We start from the raw sequence: 19201 nt of genomic DNA, 5'->3' as shown, positions 1-19201 counted from the left end.
TTTTAAAAAAAAAAAAAAAAAAAAAAAAAAGGAGACACTTAAAGCTGTGAAAGGATAGATGTTCTTTTTTATGGCTTCTACTTATCCTTCTCTCCCTGTTAAAAGACTCTAAAGACCTTGACACCTCCAATCCAGAAATTTTCTCTGTAGTCTCCTGTTACAAAGAAGCTTCTCATAATACATAACAAAAAGATAGGAGCTTGTTTTAGGTATTGTTTCATTCTTGCTATGCCAAGATAACATATTAAAAATGAATGTAGGGCTGGGGATTTGGCTCAGTGATGCTGCCACCTGTCTCGCCAGAGCAAGGTCCTGAGTTCGATCCCTGGTACCAAAAAAAGAAAAAAGAAAAGAAAAGAATGTACAGTGTAACCCACAACACATTAATCAATGAAGATGAATTTTTCAGCACAACTAATTTTTTAAACTACCCAATTGATTCAAGCAAACTTACTGAAGATCTTTTATGTGTCAGGTGCTATGTTAAGCATCTTTTCCTCATCTATTCCTCATTACAAATATGTGAAGCATATTTTTTTCACCTTACTTTTTGATGAGTAAATTTAGGTATCAAGTAACTGCTTATAGGTAATACTTAGTATCAAGTAACTGCTTATAGGTAATACTGTTTCTTAAGTGGAAGGATCATTGCTGTGTTTATTTTCTGCTTTCATAATAGTGAAAGAATGGGTATTGGTCTGTTGATTAAAATGATTAATACTTATGATAAATACAGGAAAACTCAAAAATTTTGTCTTAATCCTTCAATCAACAATCAATACACAGTGTTTCTATAATGAGTGTTTTGGACAAGCAGTCAATTCTTCAGGGGACTCTAGCCAGAGGTCCTCTAATTCAGGTTATTAGTGACACTTTCCCTGCAGATAGCATCAGCTCTTGCAGATTGAGGAATCAGTCTCACAAAACCCTCCACTCAAGATTTCAATTAGAAGTGCAAGGTTGTTTTACCTGTTCCTCTGACCAATCGTCTATAAATTTGGGTTTCCTCCTTGAGTATGATTCCTCCTTGGATATGATTTATTTGCTAGAACTGCTCACAGAACTCAGAAACACATTTATGTTCACCAGTTTTATTATAAAAGGATTTTGTAAAGAATATAGGTAAAGAACATGTATAAATATTGAATAGTTTCTCTGGTGTGAAAAACCATAATGATACATAAGATTCTAATGATATAACTGACAATATGAAGTAGGAAGAAAAGGGAAAAAGGTGTAGGGAAAATGGGAAGGGTAGGGAAAGGGTAATAAGGGAAAAGGAAAAAATGAGAAAATAAAAAATGGAAATAAAGTATTTGTAAATAGGGAAGGGAGGAGGGCAGCGATAAAGGGAAAAAATGAGAACCAAGACCTGTCATGTAAAGGTACAAGATCCCAATCATGAATGTAACTATACCATATACCTAAAATGTACCAATAAACTCAATGAGAGAGAGAGAAAAAAAATGCATATAGGTGAAGAGATACTAAGGCAAAGTATGGGAAAGTTTGTGTATAGCTTTCATTCCCTCTCTTGGTGGGTGCCTCAAGGATTCTGTGTTTTTGGCTATGTGGAAGTCTCTCGGAACCCAGTCCTTTTTATGGTGGCTTCATTATGTGGGAATGATTGTTTAAATCAAACATCCTTTATGATCAGTTTAACTGGAGGTTCAGGGTTAACACTGAATGTCTCAAAATCATGTCTTTGTCTTTCTAATGAAAAGTTCCAACCTGAAACTACCCAGGAGAATCCATCTACTGGTTAAACCATCCATATATAAAAAGGTCCTTATTATTTTGGAGATTCCAAAGATTTTAGAAGTTATATGTTGAAATATGAGGAAGACCAAACATATTTCATATATCACTACTTGTTAACATGATGTAAGATTTTGTTTGCATTTTAACAATTGATGTGCAGAAAGGAAACCTTTGCATACTGCCATTGGGAATATAAATTAGTACATGTATTATGAAAAAAGTATGGAGATTCCTCAGAAAATTAAAATAGAACCACTGTACAATCCTAAAATCCTACACTGGGTATATATCCAAAGGAAATGAAATCAGTTTATTGAACATTCACTGAAGCATTATTCACAGTAGCCAAGAAATGTAAAAAAAAAAAAAAAAACTTGTGTCCATTAACTGATGAATAAAGAAAATGTGGGGCATATACACAGTGGAACACAGTTCAGCCATAAAAATAATGAGATGCTGTCATTTGCCTCTACATAAATAGAATGGGATATTATTTTGTTAACTGAAATAAGCCAGGCATAGAAAGACAAATGCTACATGATTCATATGTAGAATCTAATAAAGTTGATTTCATAGATATTGAGAGGCCAGGGCAAGTGGAGGTGGGGGATGTTTGGGAACAGTTAGTAAACCAATGCTGTTACTGGTTCTACTGGATCAAGAAATTGAGGTGTGCTATTGCGCAATAAGATGAAGATAGATAATAATAATATGTTATACACTTCCAAAAGATAGAAGAAAGGATTTTGAGAGGCTTTACCATAAAGAAATAATAAATGCTTGAAGAGATAATTATGTTTATCCTAATTTAAACATTTCACAGTATATACATGTATTAAAACATTAAAAGGTACTGTTTTTATATATCAGTTTAAATAAATTTTAAATTAATATAAATTTATATGGAGAGATATATATAATATAAAAAACAAGACCAGTTAAAACATATCTGTAGTATCATTCCATTTAAAAAAAATAGCTGAAGAAATGTGCATTGAAATTGTAGCAGTTTTTTGCACAGTAGGATTGTTGGTGATTTTTATCTTCTTTATACTTTCTTAGAGCGAGCATTTTTTTCTGTGTAGTGTTAATCAGTATAACAACAAATTTAAAATTTAAAGTAACCAATGCAAAATACTGTACCAGTTACGTCAGAGAATGTTTAGATGATCAGTGAATTATATAGTTTTTAAAAATATAATTATTGCAAAATGTATAGTGGAAATGTAGAGAATATTAGATATGCTCGTTACCTTCCTAATCATTGGACAACCCAGGGCAGTATCAAAAAAGTGTTTACATATATTAAACATATATGACCCAATGTGCTTTAAGAACAACACACAAACACTTATCTTTCCACTGACACATTTTCTCAAAATCTAATTTTGATTAGAGAAAAATATGACATACCCAGAGTATAAATGCAAATCCCAGTTGATATTTGATTTCATCTAATCAAAGATGTTATTTTTCATTGCTATGGAACAAGATGATCTTGTGCAAATGAGACACTGAATTAATAAGAGCACTTTGTATTTACATAGAGATTTTCTGTGAGCTTAACATACTTCATGAATTAAAAGAAGGTATCTGTTGCTGCAATTTGTTTTGAAAAGTATTGGCAGTGTCTTCTAAAGATAAATATATTCATACCCTGTGAAACAGAAATTACACTCCTGGTATATACTCAGCAGAAATATGTATTGATGTTTGCTAAAAGTCATACACATAGCACAATTATTTATTATAGCCCCAAGGTGATAGAAAGTACCCAGATATCCATGAAAAATATAATGAATATAGGATGTATAAATTATGTTATATTCATACATTGGAATGTTATGCAATACTAAAAAAGAATGATTTATAAGTATATGCAACCAAAAGGATGAATCTCACAAATATATCTCACAAGTATGTTGAGTGAACAGAGCCAACACAAATGGTACAAATTCTGATTATATTTGTATGTTGTGCATAATTGTGCAAACTAAATAATTTATTAGAAGATGTTAGTTATCCTTAGTATAGGTAGTAGCAGTAAAGGAGCTTAAATGGAGGCTATGTGAAGTGCTAGCAATGTTCTGGTTCTGGATCTGAATGGTAGTTTCACAGATGTGTTTAGACTATGAAAATAATTCATTGACATATACACTTATGATCCATGCACTTCCATATATGCAAGAATTATTTCACTTTTAAAATACATGTTTACTTGTATAGCTTTTGGCATTCTCCTAACCATTGTTCTCCAGAGTTTGCAGTGTCATCTGTTGGCATCTAAAGCTACTACCATTACTTTAATTCATTTGAAATATATAATGTGCACTTACTCTATATCAGATTCATACTATGGTCTTCTGATGCAAAAATAAAGTCAGTCCCTATGTATAAGGAATTCATATGAGGGTGAGAGCAGAAAAAATATAATACAATGTTTCATGTAAAAATTAATACTGTACTGAATATTTTACTAAAATCAAACAGAAACACCCAAGCTAGATTGTGTGGGCTTGGAGATCAGAAAAGACTGCCAGGTTCATGAGATAAAAGACTTTTGGCTGACAGATTGCAATTATATAGACAAAGAGTAGTAAGAAGGGCATTTTAATCAGGGAGAACTCCATTTGAAAAGTATATAAAGTGAGCAAGAACATAGTATATTCAAGGAACTACAAATATTTTACTATGTCAGGAATATAGGCTGAGAAGAGGAGGAGTGGAAAAGCACAAGGCTATAAAATTAAGACTGGGTTTTGAATGTCGTGCTGAATAATTAGGACTTTATCTAAAGCCCAAGGGTACCTAGGCAGGATTTAAAGTAGAGAAGTACCATGGCATGATTTTTTTAAAAAGAAATACTCTTTTTTTTGGTACCAGGGATCGAACTCGGGTCCTTGTGCTTGCAAGGCAGGTGGCAGAACCCCCAAGATAAATCCCTGGCCCTAAAATAATATTCTATAAATAGGAGAATTAAATTAGAGAGAAGTGAAATAGTAGCTGGGAAATCAGTAAGAGAGTAGCAAAAAAAAAAAAAATGCTGAGAACCTTAACTGAAGTAGTAAATCCCTCTAAACTTCATTCACATAGGAATTTGAATATACGGGTGATTTTAAGATTTGAGGAAAAGGGCATTAGGTTTATATTATACTACAGAAAATTTCAAATTGAATGTTAGACAACTGTTCTTAAAAATATTGAGGAATATCGGCCTATTCTCAAGATTGTTTGCAGACAGATCTTTGATTCTCATGGAAACCTTATTATTGACATAGATTTTTGTATTGGAAAAATTCTATTGAGAGCTGCCAGGCTTAACTGGTCATTTTGATGTGCTGGACAAAATGGACAAAAGAATTGGTCTGTGGGGAAAGGGATCACTAAGTCTATTGAATATAACAGTAAAACACTCAATGTTGTGGAATAGGCAAAGAGTGGCACCAAGAATAAATCTAGATTGATGCACATACACTGGGCATATCTATCATTGTCTATAAGGATGAGAATGCTGTTTTTATTACTGTAGCTTTGCAATATAATTTAAAGTCTAGGACTCTGATGCTTCCTGCTTTACTCTTGTTGCACAGGGTTGCTTTTGCTTTTCTGGGTCTCTTCTGCTTTCATATGAATAAGCTTCAATACCACATGATTTCTTTTATATGAGAAACCCAAAATATAAATAAAGAGCAAAATACAGAGATAGATCTTTTGCAAAAGGGAAGAGGGTGAACAGATGTAGGGAAGGGGGAGGGGATTAAAAAATTAAGATTTATAAAAACTAATGATTAGCTGGGTGTGGTGGTACATAACTGTTATTCCAGCACTCAAGAGACTGAGGCAGGAGGATCGCTGTGAGTTCGACACCAGCCTGCACTACATAGTGAGTTCCAGGTCAGTCTTAAATATATAGGAAGACCCTGTCTCAAAAAACAAAAAACAAGAAAACTAATGATTTATTTCTTCTTTTTCTTTCCTTTTCCTTTTCCTTTTCCTTTTCTTTTCTCTTCTCTTTCTTTCTTTCTTTCTTTCTTTCTTTCTTTCTTTCTTTCTTTTTTTCTTTCTTTCTTTTTCTTTCTTTCTTTCTCTTTCTTTCTTTCTTTCTTTCTTTCTTTCTTTCTTTCTTTCTTTCTTTCTTTCTTTCTTTTTCTTTCTTTCTTTCTCTCTTTCTTTCTTTCTTTTCTCTCTCTCCCTCCCTTCCCCCCCTACTCTCTCTTTCTTTTTTTCTGCCTGGGATAAAATTGAGGAACTTGCATTTGCAAGGCAGGTGCAAAGCCACTGAGCTAAATCTCTGACCACAATAATTTATTTCTTAAAAATCTATTTCAGTAAAGGTTTCCATACACAAGCTTTAAAAAAAAAAGTATAAATCTGCTCAAAAGGGACTCTCACTGTATTGTTACGTTGCTGACCTGGATAGCAATTTAGTTGTCGTCCTGCTGGTTCCAGCATTCAGTGTAAATCATAGTGGCTCTTATAGTAGTATAAATTGGCTGTGTAGGAGTTCATGTTTCTCTTTATTTTTGCTGCAAACTTAAAGAAAGCCATCAACATTGGATCTGAGATCTATCATACTCTGAGATAATGTCATAAAGGGTTAAAAAATAAAAAATAAAGAAAGAAACTACCAATAAGAAGAATGAGAGAATTTTCTTTTGACCTCCTAAAGCAGGTGTGTTAATCAGCTTTCTCAGTACTGGCACAACGATACCTAAAACCCACAAATTAAAGGAGGAGATGTTTATTTTTGCTCCCAATTAACTTCCTCTAAACTGTGCTCGTTCCATGCTTGGCTGGCTCCAAGGCAGGAACATTGTGACAGAAAAGAATGATGGAAAAAAGCTGTTCACTTCATATGGCTGAGAAGCAGAGGACAGGGGAAAGGATGCCAGCAAAAAATATGCTGTCCAAAGGCATGCACACAATACCCCACCTCCTCAAACTTGGCTCCATCTCCTAACGTGCAGTCATCTGTCTAGGAGTCTGTTAATCCAATCAAATTGACAATCAAGATTAACTGACACAGTAGGGATATGAAGACTGTAGCCTATGGTCTGCTTATGGCCCAGTGCTTATAAATAAAGCTTAAAGTTGTATTTGAACACAGCCATACCCTCTTATTTATGAAAAATATATGGCTTCTTTTATGTTACAATATCAGAGTTGAACAGTTCTGACAGAGACTATATAATCCTCCAATTTGAAGATATTTATCATTAGCCCTTTACAGAAACACTTTGGCCACCTCTATCTAGAGCATAAAGAACTCCTGGAATTTCTAAATAATGCTACTGGAAAGGTTGACTTGAGAATGAATCTGAGTTCTCCCAGTCTGAGACGTATATGACTGAGAATTTAACTTTCCAGTTAATCCCAGAGGATACATCAGCTCAGGCTAGTTAATTAGGACCACCTAGTGGTATTTTATAAAAAATTGACCAGAATGACTGAGAAGTTTGGACAAATATTAATTGTAAATACAAATATGAGGTGGTAGGAGATAATCTCAGAATGACTAACCAAAAGTAAACTTAATCATATCAACAAGAACAGAAATGGGCCAAGAGGATTTAGAGGAGGAGAGAGGCAATAGGGAAGGGAAATCAGATTGAAAAAAAGAATCAAGCTGTATTATATACCCAAAACTGTGTATTGCAAACATGTACTGATTTAAAAAGTCAATTGACATGTGTTTGTTTAAGGGAAATAAAACCATTAAGTGGTCAGAATGATCTAGACTGATTTTGAGTCTCTTCAGATATACAGATGAGACTAGTCCAATAAGGGGGCCCCTATGTGCTTTCTCCTGCACATAGTAAGATTTTTGCATTTTAACAATCTTAATCTGGTTCTTAGAATTGAGGAGGATCTGGATGGATCCTCTAAGCTAAAAAGCCACTGAGCCAGTTCAGGTCTAGTCACATAGATTCTTGTTGCTGTTTTAAACAGCTACTCTTTAAATATCAGCCCACTATTTTACAGACTCCTCTGGTCATTTTCCCCTTGCTTTCACTTCTCATCTAACTTTTATTATTATTATTTTTTTTAGAAATTCTATGTTTCAGTCAATCTTAGCCTTCTGGAATCTTTTGGGAACTTATAGCTTTGTATCATGTGATTAGCGCATTAGTGATCAGTATACTTCTTGTTTCCCTTTCCCTAGTGTGTCAGTGGATTCATGTATAGGTGTTCCTTAATTTATGGAGTTATATCATAATTTTAAAATATCATAAGTTGAAAATGCATTTATTGCTGGTAGCCTACTAAATATTATAATTTGGCAACACAAGATAGCGTAGAGTATCTGTTGTTTACCCTTAGCACTGTAGCCCTGATTTCAAGCTGTAACTTCTTGCCACTTCCCAGCATCATTGCCCAGAGTATTACACTGGATATTTCTAGCCAGTGAAAAAATTGGAATTCAAATATAGTTTCTGCTGTGATGCATATCACTTTTGTACCACTACAAAATCAAAAAATTGTTAAGTTGAGCCATCATAAGTTTAGGACCATCTGTACTTACAGTGTGGTCCCTGAGTTGTTTAAATGTAAGCTTTCACATAGTTTTTATGTGGAAAAATGATCACTGAAAATAGTCCATTAGCCAGTCTGCCACTAGGGATTTTTTTTTTTAAACACTTCATATTATCCTTCCTGGTATTCCAGGCTTTAATCCTTTGCTGGTTTATTTTGCCCTCCTTTCAGATGACCATTTCCTCACAAATTCCAAATTCTCCCTCTTGTTATATAGAATATTTAACTCTCTTCATGCCCTGACCTGCATTTCCTTCAAATCCTCCTGCAAGTTGTTCAGCCGAACCAGAAGTGAATTTCTTAATGAAGTCAGTCTTTCTCTGAAAGATTGCATTTGTAAATAGCAATATATTGCATATGTCAAGTACCAAGTACAGTCAGTGCTCAGCCAGTGCTTTTTCTTTTTCTTCCCTTCTGCTTGTTTTATTGTTGTTATATCCTTCCTCTTATGTAAAAAAAATAAATTCCTCATTATAACTGTTGACATTTGTGTTCTCTTCTTTTGGATTTAAGTTCATAAAAGGAAAGATGTGCATCCTTCTGGCCTTCCACAATACTGCATGTATAAGAAGGGGATGTAGCATCTATTGTTCTATTTTATCGTATGATACCAAGGAAAACTCCATGCCATTTCCTCTGCTTTTCCAAGACTTCCTGCTCCTCCAGCTAGATAGTGGTCTGTGGTAACACAGCATATTCTTAAATTATAAAGCAGGGTCTGGGAAACAGGAATGGTATGAGCTTTGAATATATCACCTCTTGTAGACTCTAGTCAGGTGACTTAATCTTCCTGAGCCTCGGTTTCTTCAGCCATAAGATAAGTACTAGTACATACTTCATAGAGTTCTATATAAGTCTAAATGAGATATGAAAACAAACTGTTTTGCACTGGGACAGGCACAAAACAAGTATTAAGTAAATGTAAACTATTAATATTTACAGTCATCACAAATATTGAAAATAAATAAAGCAAGCAGTAAGTTCCTGAAGGCACATTAAGAAAGGGCTAGAAGAACGCCCAAGTATGCCTTGGATAGTAATTAATAACTTGGTTTTGGTTTTCTTTTACTTTATATTTCCACCATATACAAAAGTAATCAGAAATAGTATAATGAATCTCATTTACTCATAATCCAGTGGTAGCAACGGTTTCATGGGCAATGATTTTTAATATTTATCAGCACTCCTTCCCACCTCTTTCCCACAATATTATTCTGACATAAATCATATATGATGTATTTATTTTGTATATATTTCAGTATATATTCCTAAAAGGTAAGAATGTGAAAAATAAGTAAAGTACTTATAAAGCACTCAGTGATTCTTGGATGACTTGAAACTGGCCCTCCCAAGTAGTCTTACCTCCTTGATGATGTCAATATAGAAACTGAGGCAGAAAATTGTGCCTGTCACATATGGAAGCAAGGCCTTTTGGTCATGGGCATGAAAATAGAAGAAAAGAGTTACATTTTGATTTCATAATACCCCAAATCCTGTTCATCGACATGAGTTTGGAAAGACAAGGTATGCTTATTTGAGGGATATATCCTGGAATAGTGGGAACAGGCATGTGCCTGAGCCATAAAAATCTGGACTGCAAATATTAATTTTATTATATATCTCATTTGCCAAATTACTCAACAATCTTATATATAAAAAGTTTAAAGTCTATCAAATGCTTTTTTCCTAACTGCTGATTCATCTGTTCCTAATTGTCTTTATGGAAAGAAATTGAGCCTCAGTGAAGTTAAAGAATTTGCCAATAGTCATACAACTCCAATTTCTTTAAATATTATAAATAATAGATGAGATAATGACTATGAAAAAAGCCAAATTCAAGACCAGTTCTCTCTGACAAGAACATTATACCTTTTGTACTGTACCATGTTACTCTGCCTATGCTGGCTTCCTCTACTCCTTCTCCCCTGATCTCTGGTTTGTAGAGGTAGGATGATTAGGACTCTAAGTTGGACTGTTCACCAGCAGAAGGATCTAACATTGCAGGTGACTAATATGTGAGCAGGCATGCATCCAAGTCTGTGGGGCCTTGAATTTATTAAATTTAATGGGCTGCTTAAGACAAAGAGTATAACATTACAAAGAAAAACTTAGGTATGAAAGCTAGCATTCAGTTGGAATAAAAATTTATTATAAATTACAAAATGTTAAAGTTGACATATTTAAAGTATTTTTACTGCAAATAATTAAAAAATGTTTTAAATAACATTTTATTACTTTCCCAAAATATTTCTATAATTCTTTTGCTATATTTTATTAAATACCTCTTTATATGTCTGATTCTATAATTTCCAGTAGAGATAAAGATTAGTCTTCCTATAGCATTGTTGATCAAATATATCTTTTATTATTAATTTAAGTTCATTTCAGACTATGATCATTTTGTAATGTAAGATCTTAGGATTGTAAAATTATCGGAACTTCTATCAAATTATTTTATATATAAACTTTAAGATTTGGGATCATTTTATCCTTTTCTTCTTGGTGAATAATCTCAAATTCTCTTTGATTGTTAGTATGCACTAACACTTCCTGGCCCATCACAGGAAGAGGGGCTTGTGCAAGGAAGAGGTCCCTAACTTTTTCTTATTCATTAATTTTATTGGTATATTTTAGGTATACAATATGATTACATTCACCGTTGGGAATTTGTACCTTTACATGATACTTCTTGGTTCTCATTGTTTCCCTATTCCCCTGCCCTCCCTTCAACCCCTCCACCCCTGCCTATTCACAAAGACTTTGTTTCCATTTTTTCCCTTTCTCATATTTATTCCTTTCCCTTGCCTCTCCCACTCTCCCTTCTCCTTCCCCTTTGCATCTTTTCTTCCTATTTTACATTATCTATTATTTATAATATATAATATACAGTATATCTATTATGTTATGTATTCCTCATTTACAGTTTCAGTTTCTCATACCAGAGATACTATTTGGTATTTATACTTGTGTGTCCTATTTATTTCACTTGAGTATGGCCTCACTGGTCATTTGAGAGTTGCAAAGGAGAGTTGCAAAGGATTAACTTTAAGTCTCAGTGTAAACCCTAATTTTCAGATTAGTTAGTTACCTTTCCTTCCAGGCTCTTTCTTTCCCCTGGGTTCAAATCTTCATTTTACCAGGCCTCATATTCACAAGTGGAGTACATCCATTCCAACCATAGGCACAAAACATTCCTCTGAGTTTGGTGCTCCCCAAAACAGTGCCATGAGTATGAACTATCCCCCTCTGTGACTGAATTAGACCACAATAGCCTTATGGTCCCTTGAGTATCTTTAAATAAAAGTGTACATTGTAACTTTTTAGGCTTCTAAACACTGGGTACACTAGCTATATAATACAGACCCTGAACTCAAGGTTCTTCCACAAATTCCAGGCCTTGCTGGAATTGGGATTAGTTAATTTTCCTCACACTTTTTTTTTCCATATAAATACAACATTTAAGATGTTCAATTAAAAAAAATACTCTTAATTTCGAATGTTAGTTGTGTGCCATAGTTATTCACTGTGTTGCCTGGAATACTCACAATTACTTTTTCTTCTCCAGTGAAATCACTGGCAATTTTTGGTTTCTTTTTAATTCAACAGAAAAACAAAAATGCATTCTAGGTCTGTCTGAGGGAGGGCTAATGTGGCTTCCTTAATAATGACCAACCCCAGCCCCCCATGAGCACCATCTCCAAGAGAGAAAGGGAGAAACAAATCAGACATTTCTACAGTGAGATATTTGGCCCTATGTGACTGTTTGCTTCCTCATACACAAAGACATACTCAAATAGAGATTATATTTTGTGAACTGCTAAAGTGTTGGGAACAGGTTAGACATGTTCTCTCAGGGTCATTTAAAATGGGATTGTTTAGATCGATATTGTAGGTCAAGTATGTTCCAAGATTCTCATTGTGGAATTCAGGTCTGTTAGCAGACCATAGAGGGTTAGAATTGTGTTACATACATAAATCTTAAGATTTTAGGTGTCTTCTGGAGCACAGAGTGGGCACAGAAAAAAATCTGGCATGCAAATCAGCACTAACTATTATCTTATTAAAACGTATTAAAGGTAACTTCTTGCTAACATTAGGAGTTTTGGTTGTTTTACTCACTAATAAGTTGGAGAGGTTGGTTGTGACTTCTACTACTGAAATAATTTTGAGACCATGTATATTAGTTGTGCCAGTTAATGGTGGATATATTTTCTACCAACTGATTCATAGTATGAAATTCTTTGGCTGTATATAATTTACAGATATACTGTTCCTTCATTCCTACCTGCTTTTGTTGGGAAAAACTGAGTTTCAGCAAACTCCAAACGAACTATTCTATCACTATCTGTCTGTCTGTCTGTCAATCTACATAATTTTTTGAGTACTTACTCTCTGCCTACATCTTGCTAAAAGTAACACAGAGGAATAAACAACATATTTTTACTTCAAGGAACTCATACTCCAGAAAGCAAGTCACACACATTTAATTACTGTATCAATGGGCATTAGTCACAACCAACAACCCGCAAATCTCAGTGTCTTAGCATAGAATATTCTCTTCTAAAATATTTAAATATATATTTTAGAAGGGGAACTCAGTTCCATAGTAAGTTGGGGTCTCGGACCTCTGGATCTAACTGGGGAAAATGTAAGGATAAAATATAGAAGAGTGTGGGCTTAGAAGAGTGGTTGTCTTTTCCATTTAAATTCCACTTGAAAGAGTCTGTCTATAGTCCTATGCAACTGCAGGAAATGTTATAAAATATAATCTAGCTGTATGCTTGGGATTAAAAGCAATTGGATTTGGTGATCGTATATCTTAACCACAGTATTTTGCTATGACAAAAACAACACAATAATCATGAGAAGAATAAAAATAGTCTGTGGGGTGCAGTAGAGGGGTAATTAGGAATGGCTCTCTATATGATCTGACACTTAAACTGACTTTTGAGGAGTGTTTAAGAGTTATTCAAGTGAAGAAGGAAAGAGTAGGGTTTGATGTAGGGAAGGGAAAATCATCAAAAAAGCATGAAATAGTAAGATATGTGCTTAGAGAATTTATAGCTCAAAGGATGTTTATCTACATCTTGCATTTGAGTGAGTGACAGAGATTTTTGTTCATCTCCTGTTCTGAGGTTATAACAGTTCTGGATCACATCGATACATACTAATTCAATTGTTCTGATCAAAAATGAATTCCTCAATTTTTAAAATCAAAGTAGCTTTTTAAATAAGTTGGAAGTCGAATAGTCAGCGTGACCTAGTTAAAAACTTTATTCAAAAGGGAAAAGAACTTGGAAGTGAATTTCTCTGAAAATTGTATCTCCATCTATTTGTGAAGACTCAGAAACCACATATTTTAAGGATGTATGGAGAAGTACAACTTGGTGCTTTTTTCCTTGCAGAGAAGTTGACAACAAAATTTTGTTATAATTTTCAAATATAGTTTGCTGTGGGTCCATATAAGAACATTTAAATTAAAGATAATCGAATTAAAAATTTAATCTCTTGTGCCTCTATCTATAATGTTAAAATTGGTATAACAAAGTTTAAAGCTCTGCTGTGTCCTAGAACTCTTAGGATTTTGTCTATCTATGTATTACCGAAGACTAAAATTTATCTGCATAAAAATTTCTTTTAGGAATAATGTTCTTGGCTCTGAGAGGTATTTCAAAACAAGAGTTGCTGCAATGAAAGACACATTTCTTGGACCATTTTTAAATATGAGAAAAATGAATAGTACATCCAAATGTGGAATCTATATCGATAGAACTGTAGGTGGGGTGGGCGTTAAACAGTGCTTAAGGAAAGATTGGAGGGAAGGAAGTTAAAATAGGACCAATAATGTTTATCTTGAAACTTGGCAGGCAAATATAGGATTCCATGGTAGAAAGATAGCAGAGAAAGTCAAGAAATGGGAAAGTATCATAAATTTCAGGCAAGACCACAAAGAATAAATCAATACAGCTAGAATTAAAAGAGCTAATACATGGAAAACATTTAACAATGTATTTGATACTTAGTAAAGATTTGGTGAATGTTAGTTGTTATTATCATTCTTGTTAGTGTTTGTTATACCTTATCATGCATTAACAACTCAAAAGACTACCTCTTCTTCCTCAATGTGTTTCTTTTTTGTCTTGTAAATTTAATTATTCTTGATAACTAATGTTGTAAACATTGAAAATATACATCTTTCTCAAAGTGGGTTCTTCAGAGCCTACCCCTCTTCCTCCACCATTCCACTTTTAGACAAGGTTTTCTGCTCATCTTACTCTATCACAAAACCAGTGCGATTTGCTTCTTCACATTTATTAGAATTTTGCCCTTTCCTGGAAGCTTCTTGAGGAAAACTATAGCATCTTTTAATCCCTGTCTCCCTAGGGAGATATGTATGCTTAGCACATAGTAGATACTTGGATGAATAGACAAAAACTAACTTTACCTGGCCCTTTTACGTCCATTTTATCCTCAGATAAAATTCAGTAATGTAAATGTTATTATAAATGAATGCAGTAATGCTCAGGCTTAGAGAGGTTTGAGAATTTTACAGGAGGTGATAAGTGATAATGTCCAATTCCAGCCTACCTGTCTTCCTATACTTCCCAACAAAATACACCATATTGGCTTGGAATTTTTGATGGCGAAAATATAATAGTGACCTGAGCATTGAGAAGCCTATTGTCTAGAATTTCTCTGCTCCTCTTCTGGGGGACTGATAGTGATATGGTGTCTTACCATCTTTACAATAACCCTTAGAACTCCTTGGCAACAAAAAAAGTTCTTTTTCCACTTCTATTTGCAGCCCCTAGTACATAGCTGGGAAGCTTCTAATTATATAGAGAAGGTTCTCATTATATAGAGATATTATTGGATGAAAAAGTGAATGAATGCAATTATTTTTTATGAGAAGAGCAGCAAGAATTTTTCCATACAAATATAAATACAGAGCACTTTTGCATTCATTGTTTTCTTTGATTTTTACACCTCTTGTAGATTTGACAATGTGGACTGGGTTAAGGTAAATTGAGTCTTAGAAGATCTGGGCAATGTAACAAATTTTTTTCCAGCTTTAATTGAGTTTATTGGTACATTTTAGGGATACAGTACAGTTACATTCATTGTTGGGATCTTGTACTTCTACATGACAAGTCTTGATTCTAACTAAAATACTAACATTTTTGCATATTATTTTTGTATTACACAAAATTGGTTATCTGATCAATTACAAATCTCTGTTGATTTTGCCTTCTGTTAGCTGTCAAATTCATCTCTTTTCTTACACTGCAGAGTCAAAAGTCATATCTATTACCAAGTCTAGCCTAAGAGTCTCTGAATTTATCTTCTTTCATCCTCTGTTAATCTTCTGGAATTGACTATTTTTTGAAGAATCCTCAATGACATTTTAAAATTTTAAAAATCTGATAATGCAGCTACCCTTTTAAAAACTGTAGTGCTTTCCCATTATACTTCTGACAGTGACATATTCCTTGACAGGGTCTGCACTGCCATTAATATATTAGCACGTGCTTACACCTCTAGACTTAGTTTATACTTCTTTCCCAGTGAATTTTGACCCTAGTCAGTATTACTTGTATTATTTCAACCCTTTGAATTGAGCATGAACATTTTAGGCACAGGAACGAATACCAGATGTTTCCTTTAGTAGAAGCACATAACTATTTACATATTTATTTACATATAGGAAAACCTATTTACATATAGTAAAACCCTTTTTATTTTTGTTAAATTGTCAGCTTCCTTCAAGGAAATTGTCCATGGCTCTACTGATTGAGGTTTGTTTTGTTTTGTTTTTTGGGTACTGGGGATCAAACTCAGGACCTTGCACTTGTGAGGCAGGCAGCGGCACCACTGAGCTAAATCCCTGGCCCTGAGTGAGGTTTTTGTTTTTTGTTATATGTACTCGTACTCACTGGTACATTCATATCACATAGCACAATTGGAATTCAATTTTTTGTATTATTTACTCAACATCAGTCTCTTTAATTATAATGAGTTCCATGAATGTAGGAACCTAGATTTATTTTGTTCACTGTTTTAACCATAAATCTTGTCACAGTGCTTTGCACTTAGAAATATTTAGTTTATATTTAGAAAGCTGATAAAATATTGGACTAATTAACTCATATTCTTGCATTATGTCTTTATTTTTTGAAAACTTAAATTTTTATATTTGTCAGTAGATTTTTAAATACGTAATGATTATATTCCTTGTGGGGAGTTGGTACTGTACATAACACATCTTAATATATTCTTTCATCTACTTCCCCTTGTTCCTCCCTCTCCCTCTATCTATTGGTCCCCTTCGCTTTTACAAAAGTTCTGTCTCCCTACTTCCTATTATATGTCTTATGTTTTGCCCTTTATACTTTGAGTTTCTCATGTAAGCGAAACCATGTGAGATTTAAGCTTATGTATCTTATTTATTTCACTTAAGAATATGATCTCAAGGTTTTTATATTTTCCTACAAATGGTTCAAATTCACCTTCTTTATGTCAGAGTAATACTCCATTGGGTATAATTATCATGTTTTCTGTATTCACTCATCTGTTGTTGGACATATAGGCCTCCTCCAAGATTTAGCTATCATGAGGTATGCTGCTATATGCTTTCACTCTTTTGGGAAGAAGCCTAGAGGTGGAATACCTGGTACAAATGAAATTATAATTTTAATTTTTTGTAGTCTCCATACTAATTTTGATAGTGGTTGTATTAGTTCACATTCCCACCAATAATATAAAATAATGTAATATATTTCCCTCTGCAGCCTCACTGGCATTTATTGACTTTTTGATGAATGCCATTCTTTCTTTTGTAAAATAGAACTCAGTGCTGTATAAATTTGCATTCTTCTAATGGCCAGAGATGTTGAACATTATTTCATGTATTTATTGGCCATTTGTACTTCTTCTTTTTCTGAGAAATATGTATTCATTTCATTTGGATATTATATTTGGGGTGTCTAATTATTTAAGTTCTTTATACATTCTAAATATTGGTTCTCTATGCTAGGAATAGCTGGTAAAATATCCTTCAGGTTTTCAGTTGGATTTTCACTCTGTTGGTTGTTTCCTTTGCTATGTTGAACCTTGTTAATTTGAAAGAATCCTGTTTGTTGATTTTTAATGCTATTTCTTGTGAAACTGAAGTTCTGTTCAGAAAATCCTTCCCTACACCTATGTCTTCAAGAATTTTTCTTCCAAATTGTTTCTCCTTTAACATTGAGAACTTGAATATGAGAAAATGTAAAAAGGGAATTACAGTGTTTGAAGGTGGGGAGGGGAGGAGGGGGTGTGAGGGGAGAGTGGGGACAAGGGGAACAAATGAGAACCAAGACCTGGCATGTAAAGGTAAAAGATCCCAGTAATGAATGTAACTGTACTGTCTACCTAGAATGTACCAATAAATTCAATTTCAAAAAAAAAACATTGAGAACTTGATCCATTTTGATTTTATGTAGTACATGGTGAGATATATAGGTCCAGATCAATCTTCTGCATGGGGATAGCAAGTTTTCCTAGCACCATTTGTTAAAGAAGCCATCTTTTTTCCAGTGTTTATTTTTGGCCTCTTTCTCAGAGATCAGGTAGCTGAATGTTCCTGGAAGTGTTGCTGCATCCTCTATTTTGTTCCATTGATTACATGTTTGTTTTTGTGCCAATACCACTGTAGCTCTCTAGTTTAACTTGAAATTCAGGATGGTAATGTCTCTTGTCTTGGTCTTGTTTCTCAGAATTGCTTTTGCTATTTTGAGTCTCTTCTAGTGCCATCTGAATTTTAGGGTTGTTTTCAGTAGTTCTGTGAGGAATACTGTTGGTATTTTGTTCATGTGTTAAATCTGTATATAAGTTCTGCAAGTATGACCATTTTGACAAATCAGTTCTACTTCGTCAGGAACAGTGCATATCTTTCCATTTTCCTGATGTCCTCTTCAATAACCTTTTTTAACACTGTTTTTTTTTGTTGTTGTTGTTGTTGTTGTAGAGATCTTTTATTGCCATGATAGGTTAATTTCTAAGTACTTAACTTTTATTGATGCTATGATGAATGGCATTGTTTTAACTTTTTTCTCGTTGACTTCATTGTTGATGTATAAGTACTCTATTTTTAAATTTTTAAAAATGTTGTTATTAGCACAAATTTGCAGTACATAATGTTTCCTTTACTTGTGTGGAGTTAGGTATGTATACATAACACATCTTAATTTACTTTTTAAATTCTCTTTTCCTCTCTTCCTCCCCCTACTGCCATCTCTTGATCCTCTTCCCATCTGATAAAGATGTAGCCTCCTACTTCATATTATGTATCATTATTTTGCTCTTTATTTATACTTTGGAATTCTCATATAAGAATATGCAATGTTTAAGCTCATTGATTTTTTTCACTTAGCACTATGACCTCAAGATGCATCCATTTTCCTACAAAAGACAAGTTTATCTTTCTTTATGGCAGAGTAATACTTCATTGTATGTAAATAGTAAAAGCAACCTACAGAATAGGAAAAAAGTTTCCCAGGTATTCCCCAGATACAAGACTGCTGTCTAGAATATATAAAGAACATAAAAAATACTAGACTCTCCAAAATTAAAGAACCAATCAAAATGGGGAAACAAAATGAAGACACTTTACAGAAGAATTAAATGCAAATGGCCAACAAATATATGAAGAAATGCTCAATAGCACTTCACACTAGAGAAATACAAATTAAAACAACATTGAGATTCTGTCTTACTCCAGAAAAAATGATCATCATCAAGAAATGAAATAATAATCAATACTGTTGAAGCTGAGAGGGTAAAGGAGCCCTTCTAAAGTACAACCACTCTTGAGATAAATCCATATAGAGATTCTTCAAAAGCTAAAACTAGACAGACATTTCATTTG

At 33.7% G+C, this 19201-nt stretch overlaps 1 protein-coding gene across 4 annotated transcripts in view; it reads left to right on the top strand.

Moving 5' to 3' along the window:
- The window catches only part of Agbl4 (ATP/GTP binding protein like 4), a 1213327-nt gene that overhangs the window by 383376 nt on the left and 810750 nt on the right, over positions 1–19201 (top strand). The window lies entirely within an intron of this gene.

Source organism: Fukomys damarensis, unplaced genomic scaffold (genome assembly GCF_012274545.1).
Source record: "Fukomys damarensis isolate Sample0158 unplaced genomic scaffold, DMR_v1.0_HiC HiC_scaffold_23, whole genome shotgun sequence".
NCBI classification, from domain to species: domain Eukaryota; kingdom Metazoa; phylum Chordata; class Mammalia; order Rodentia; family Bathyergidae; genus Fukomys; species Fukomys damarensis.
This window is presented reverse-complemented; position numbering and strand designations above follow the sequence as displayed.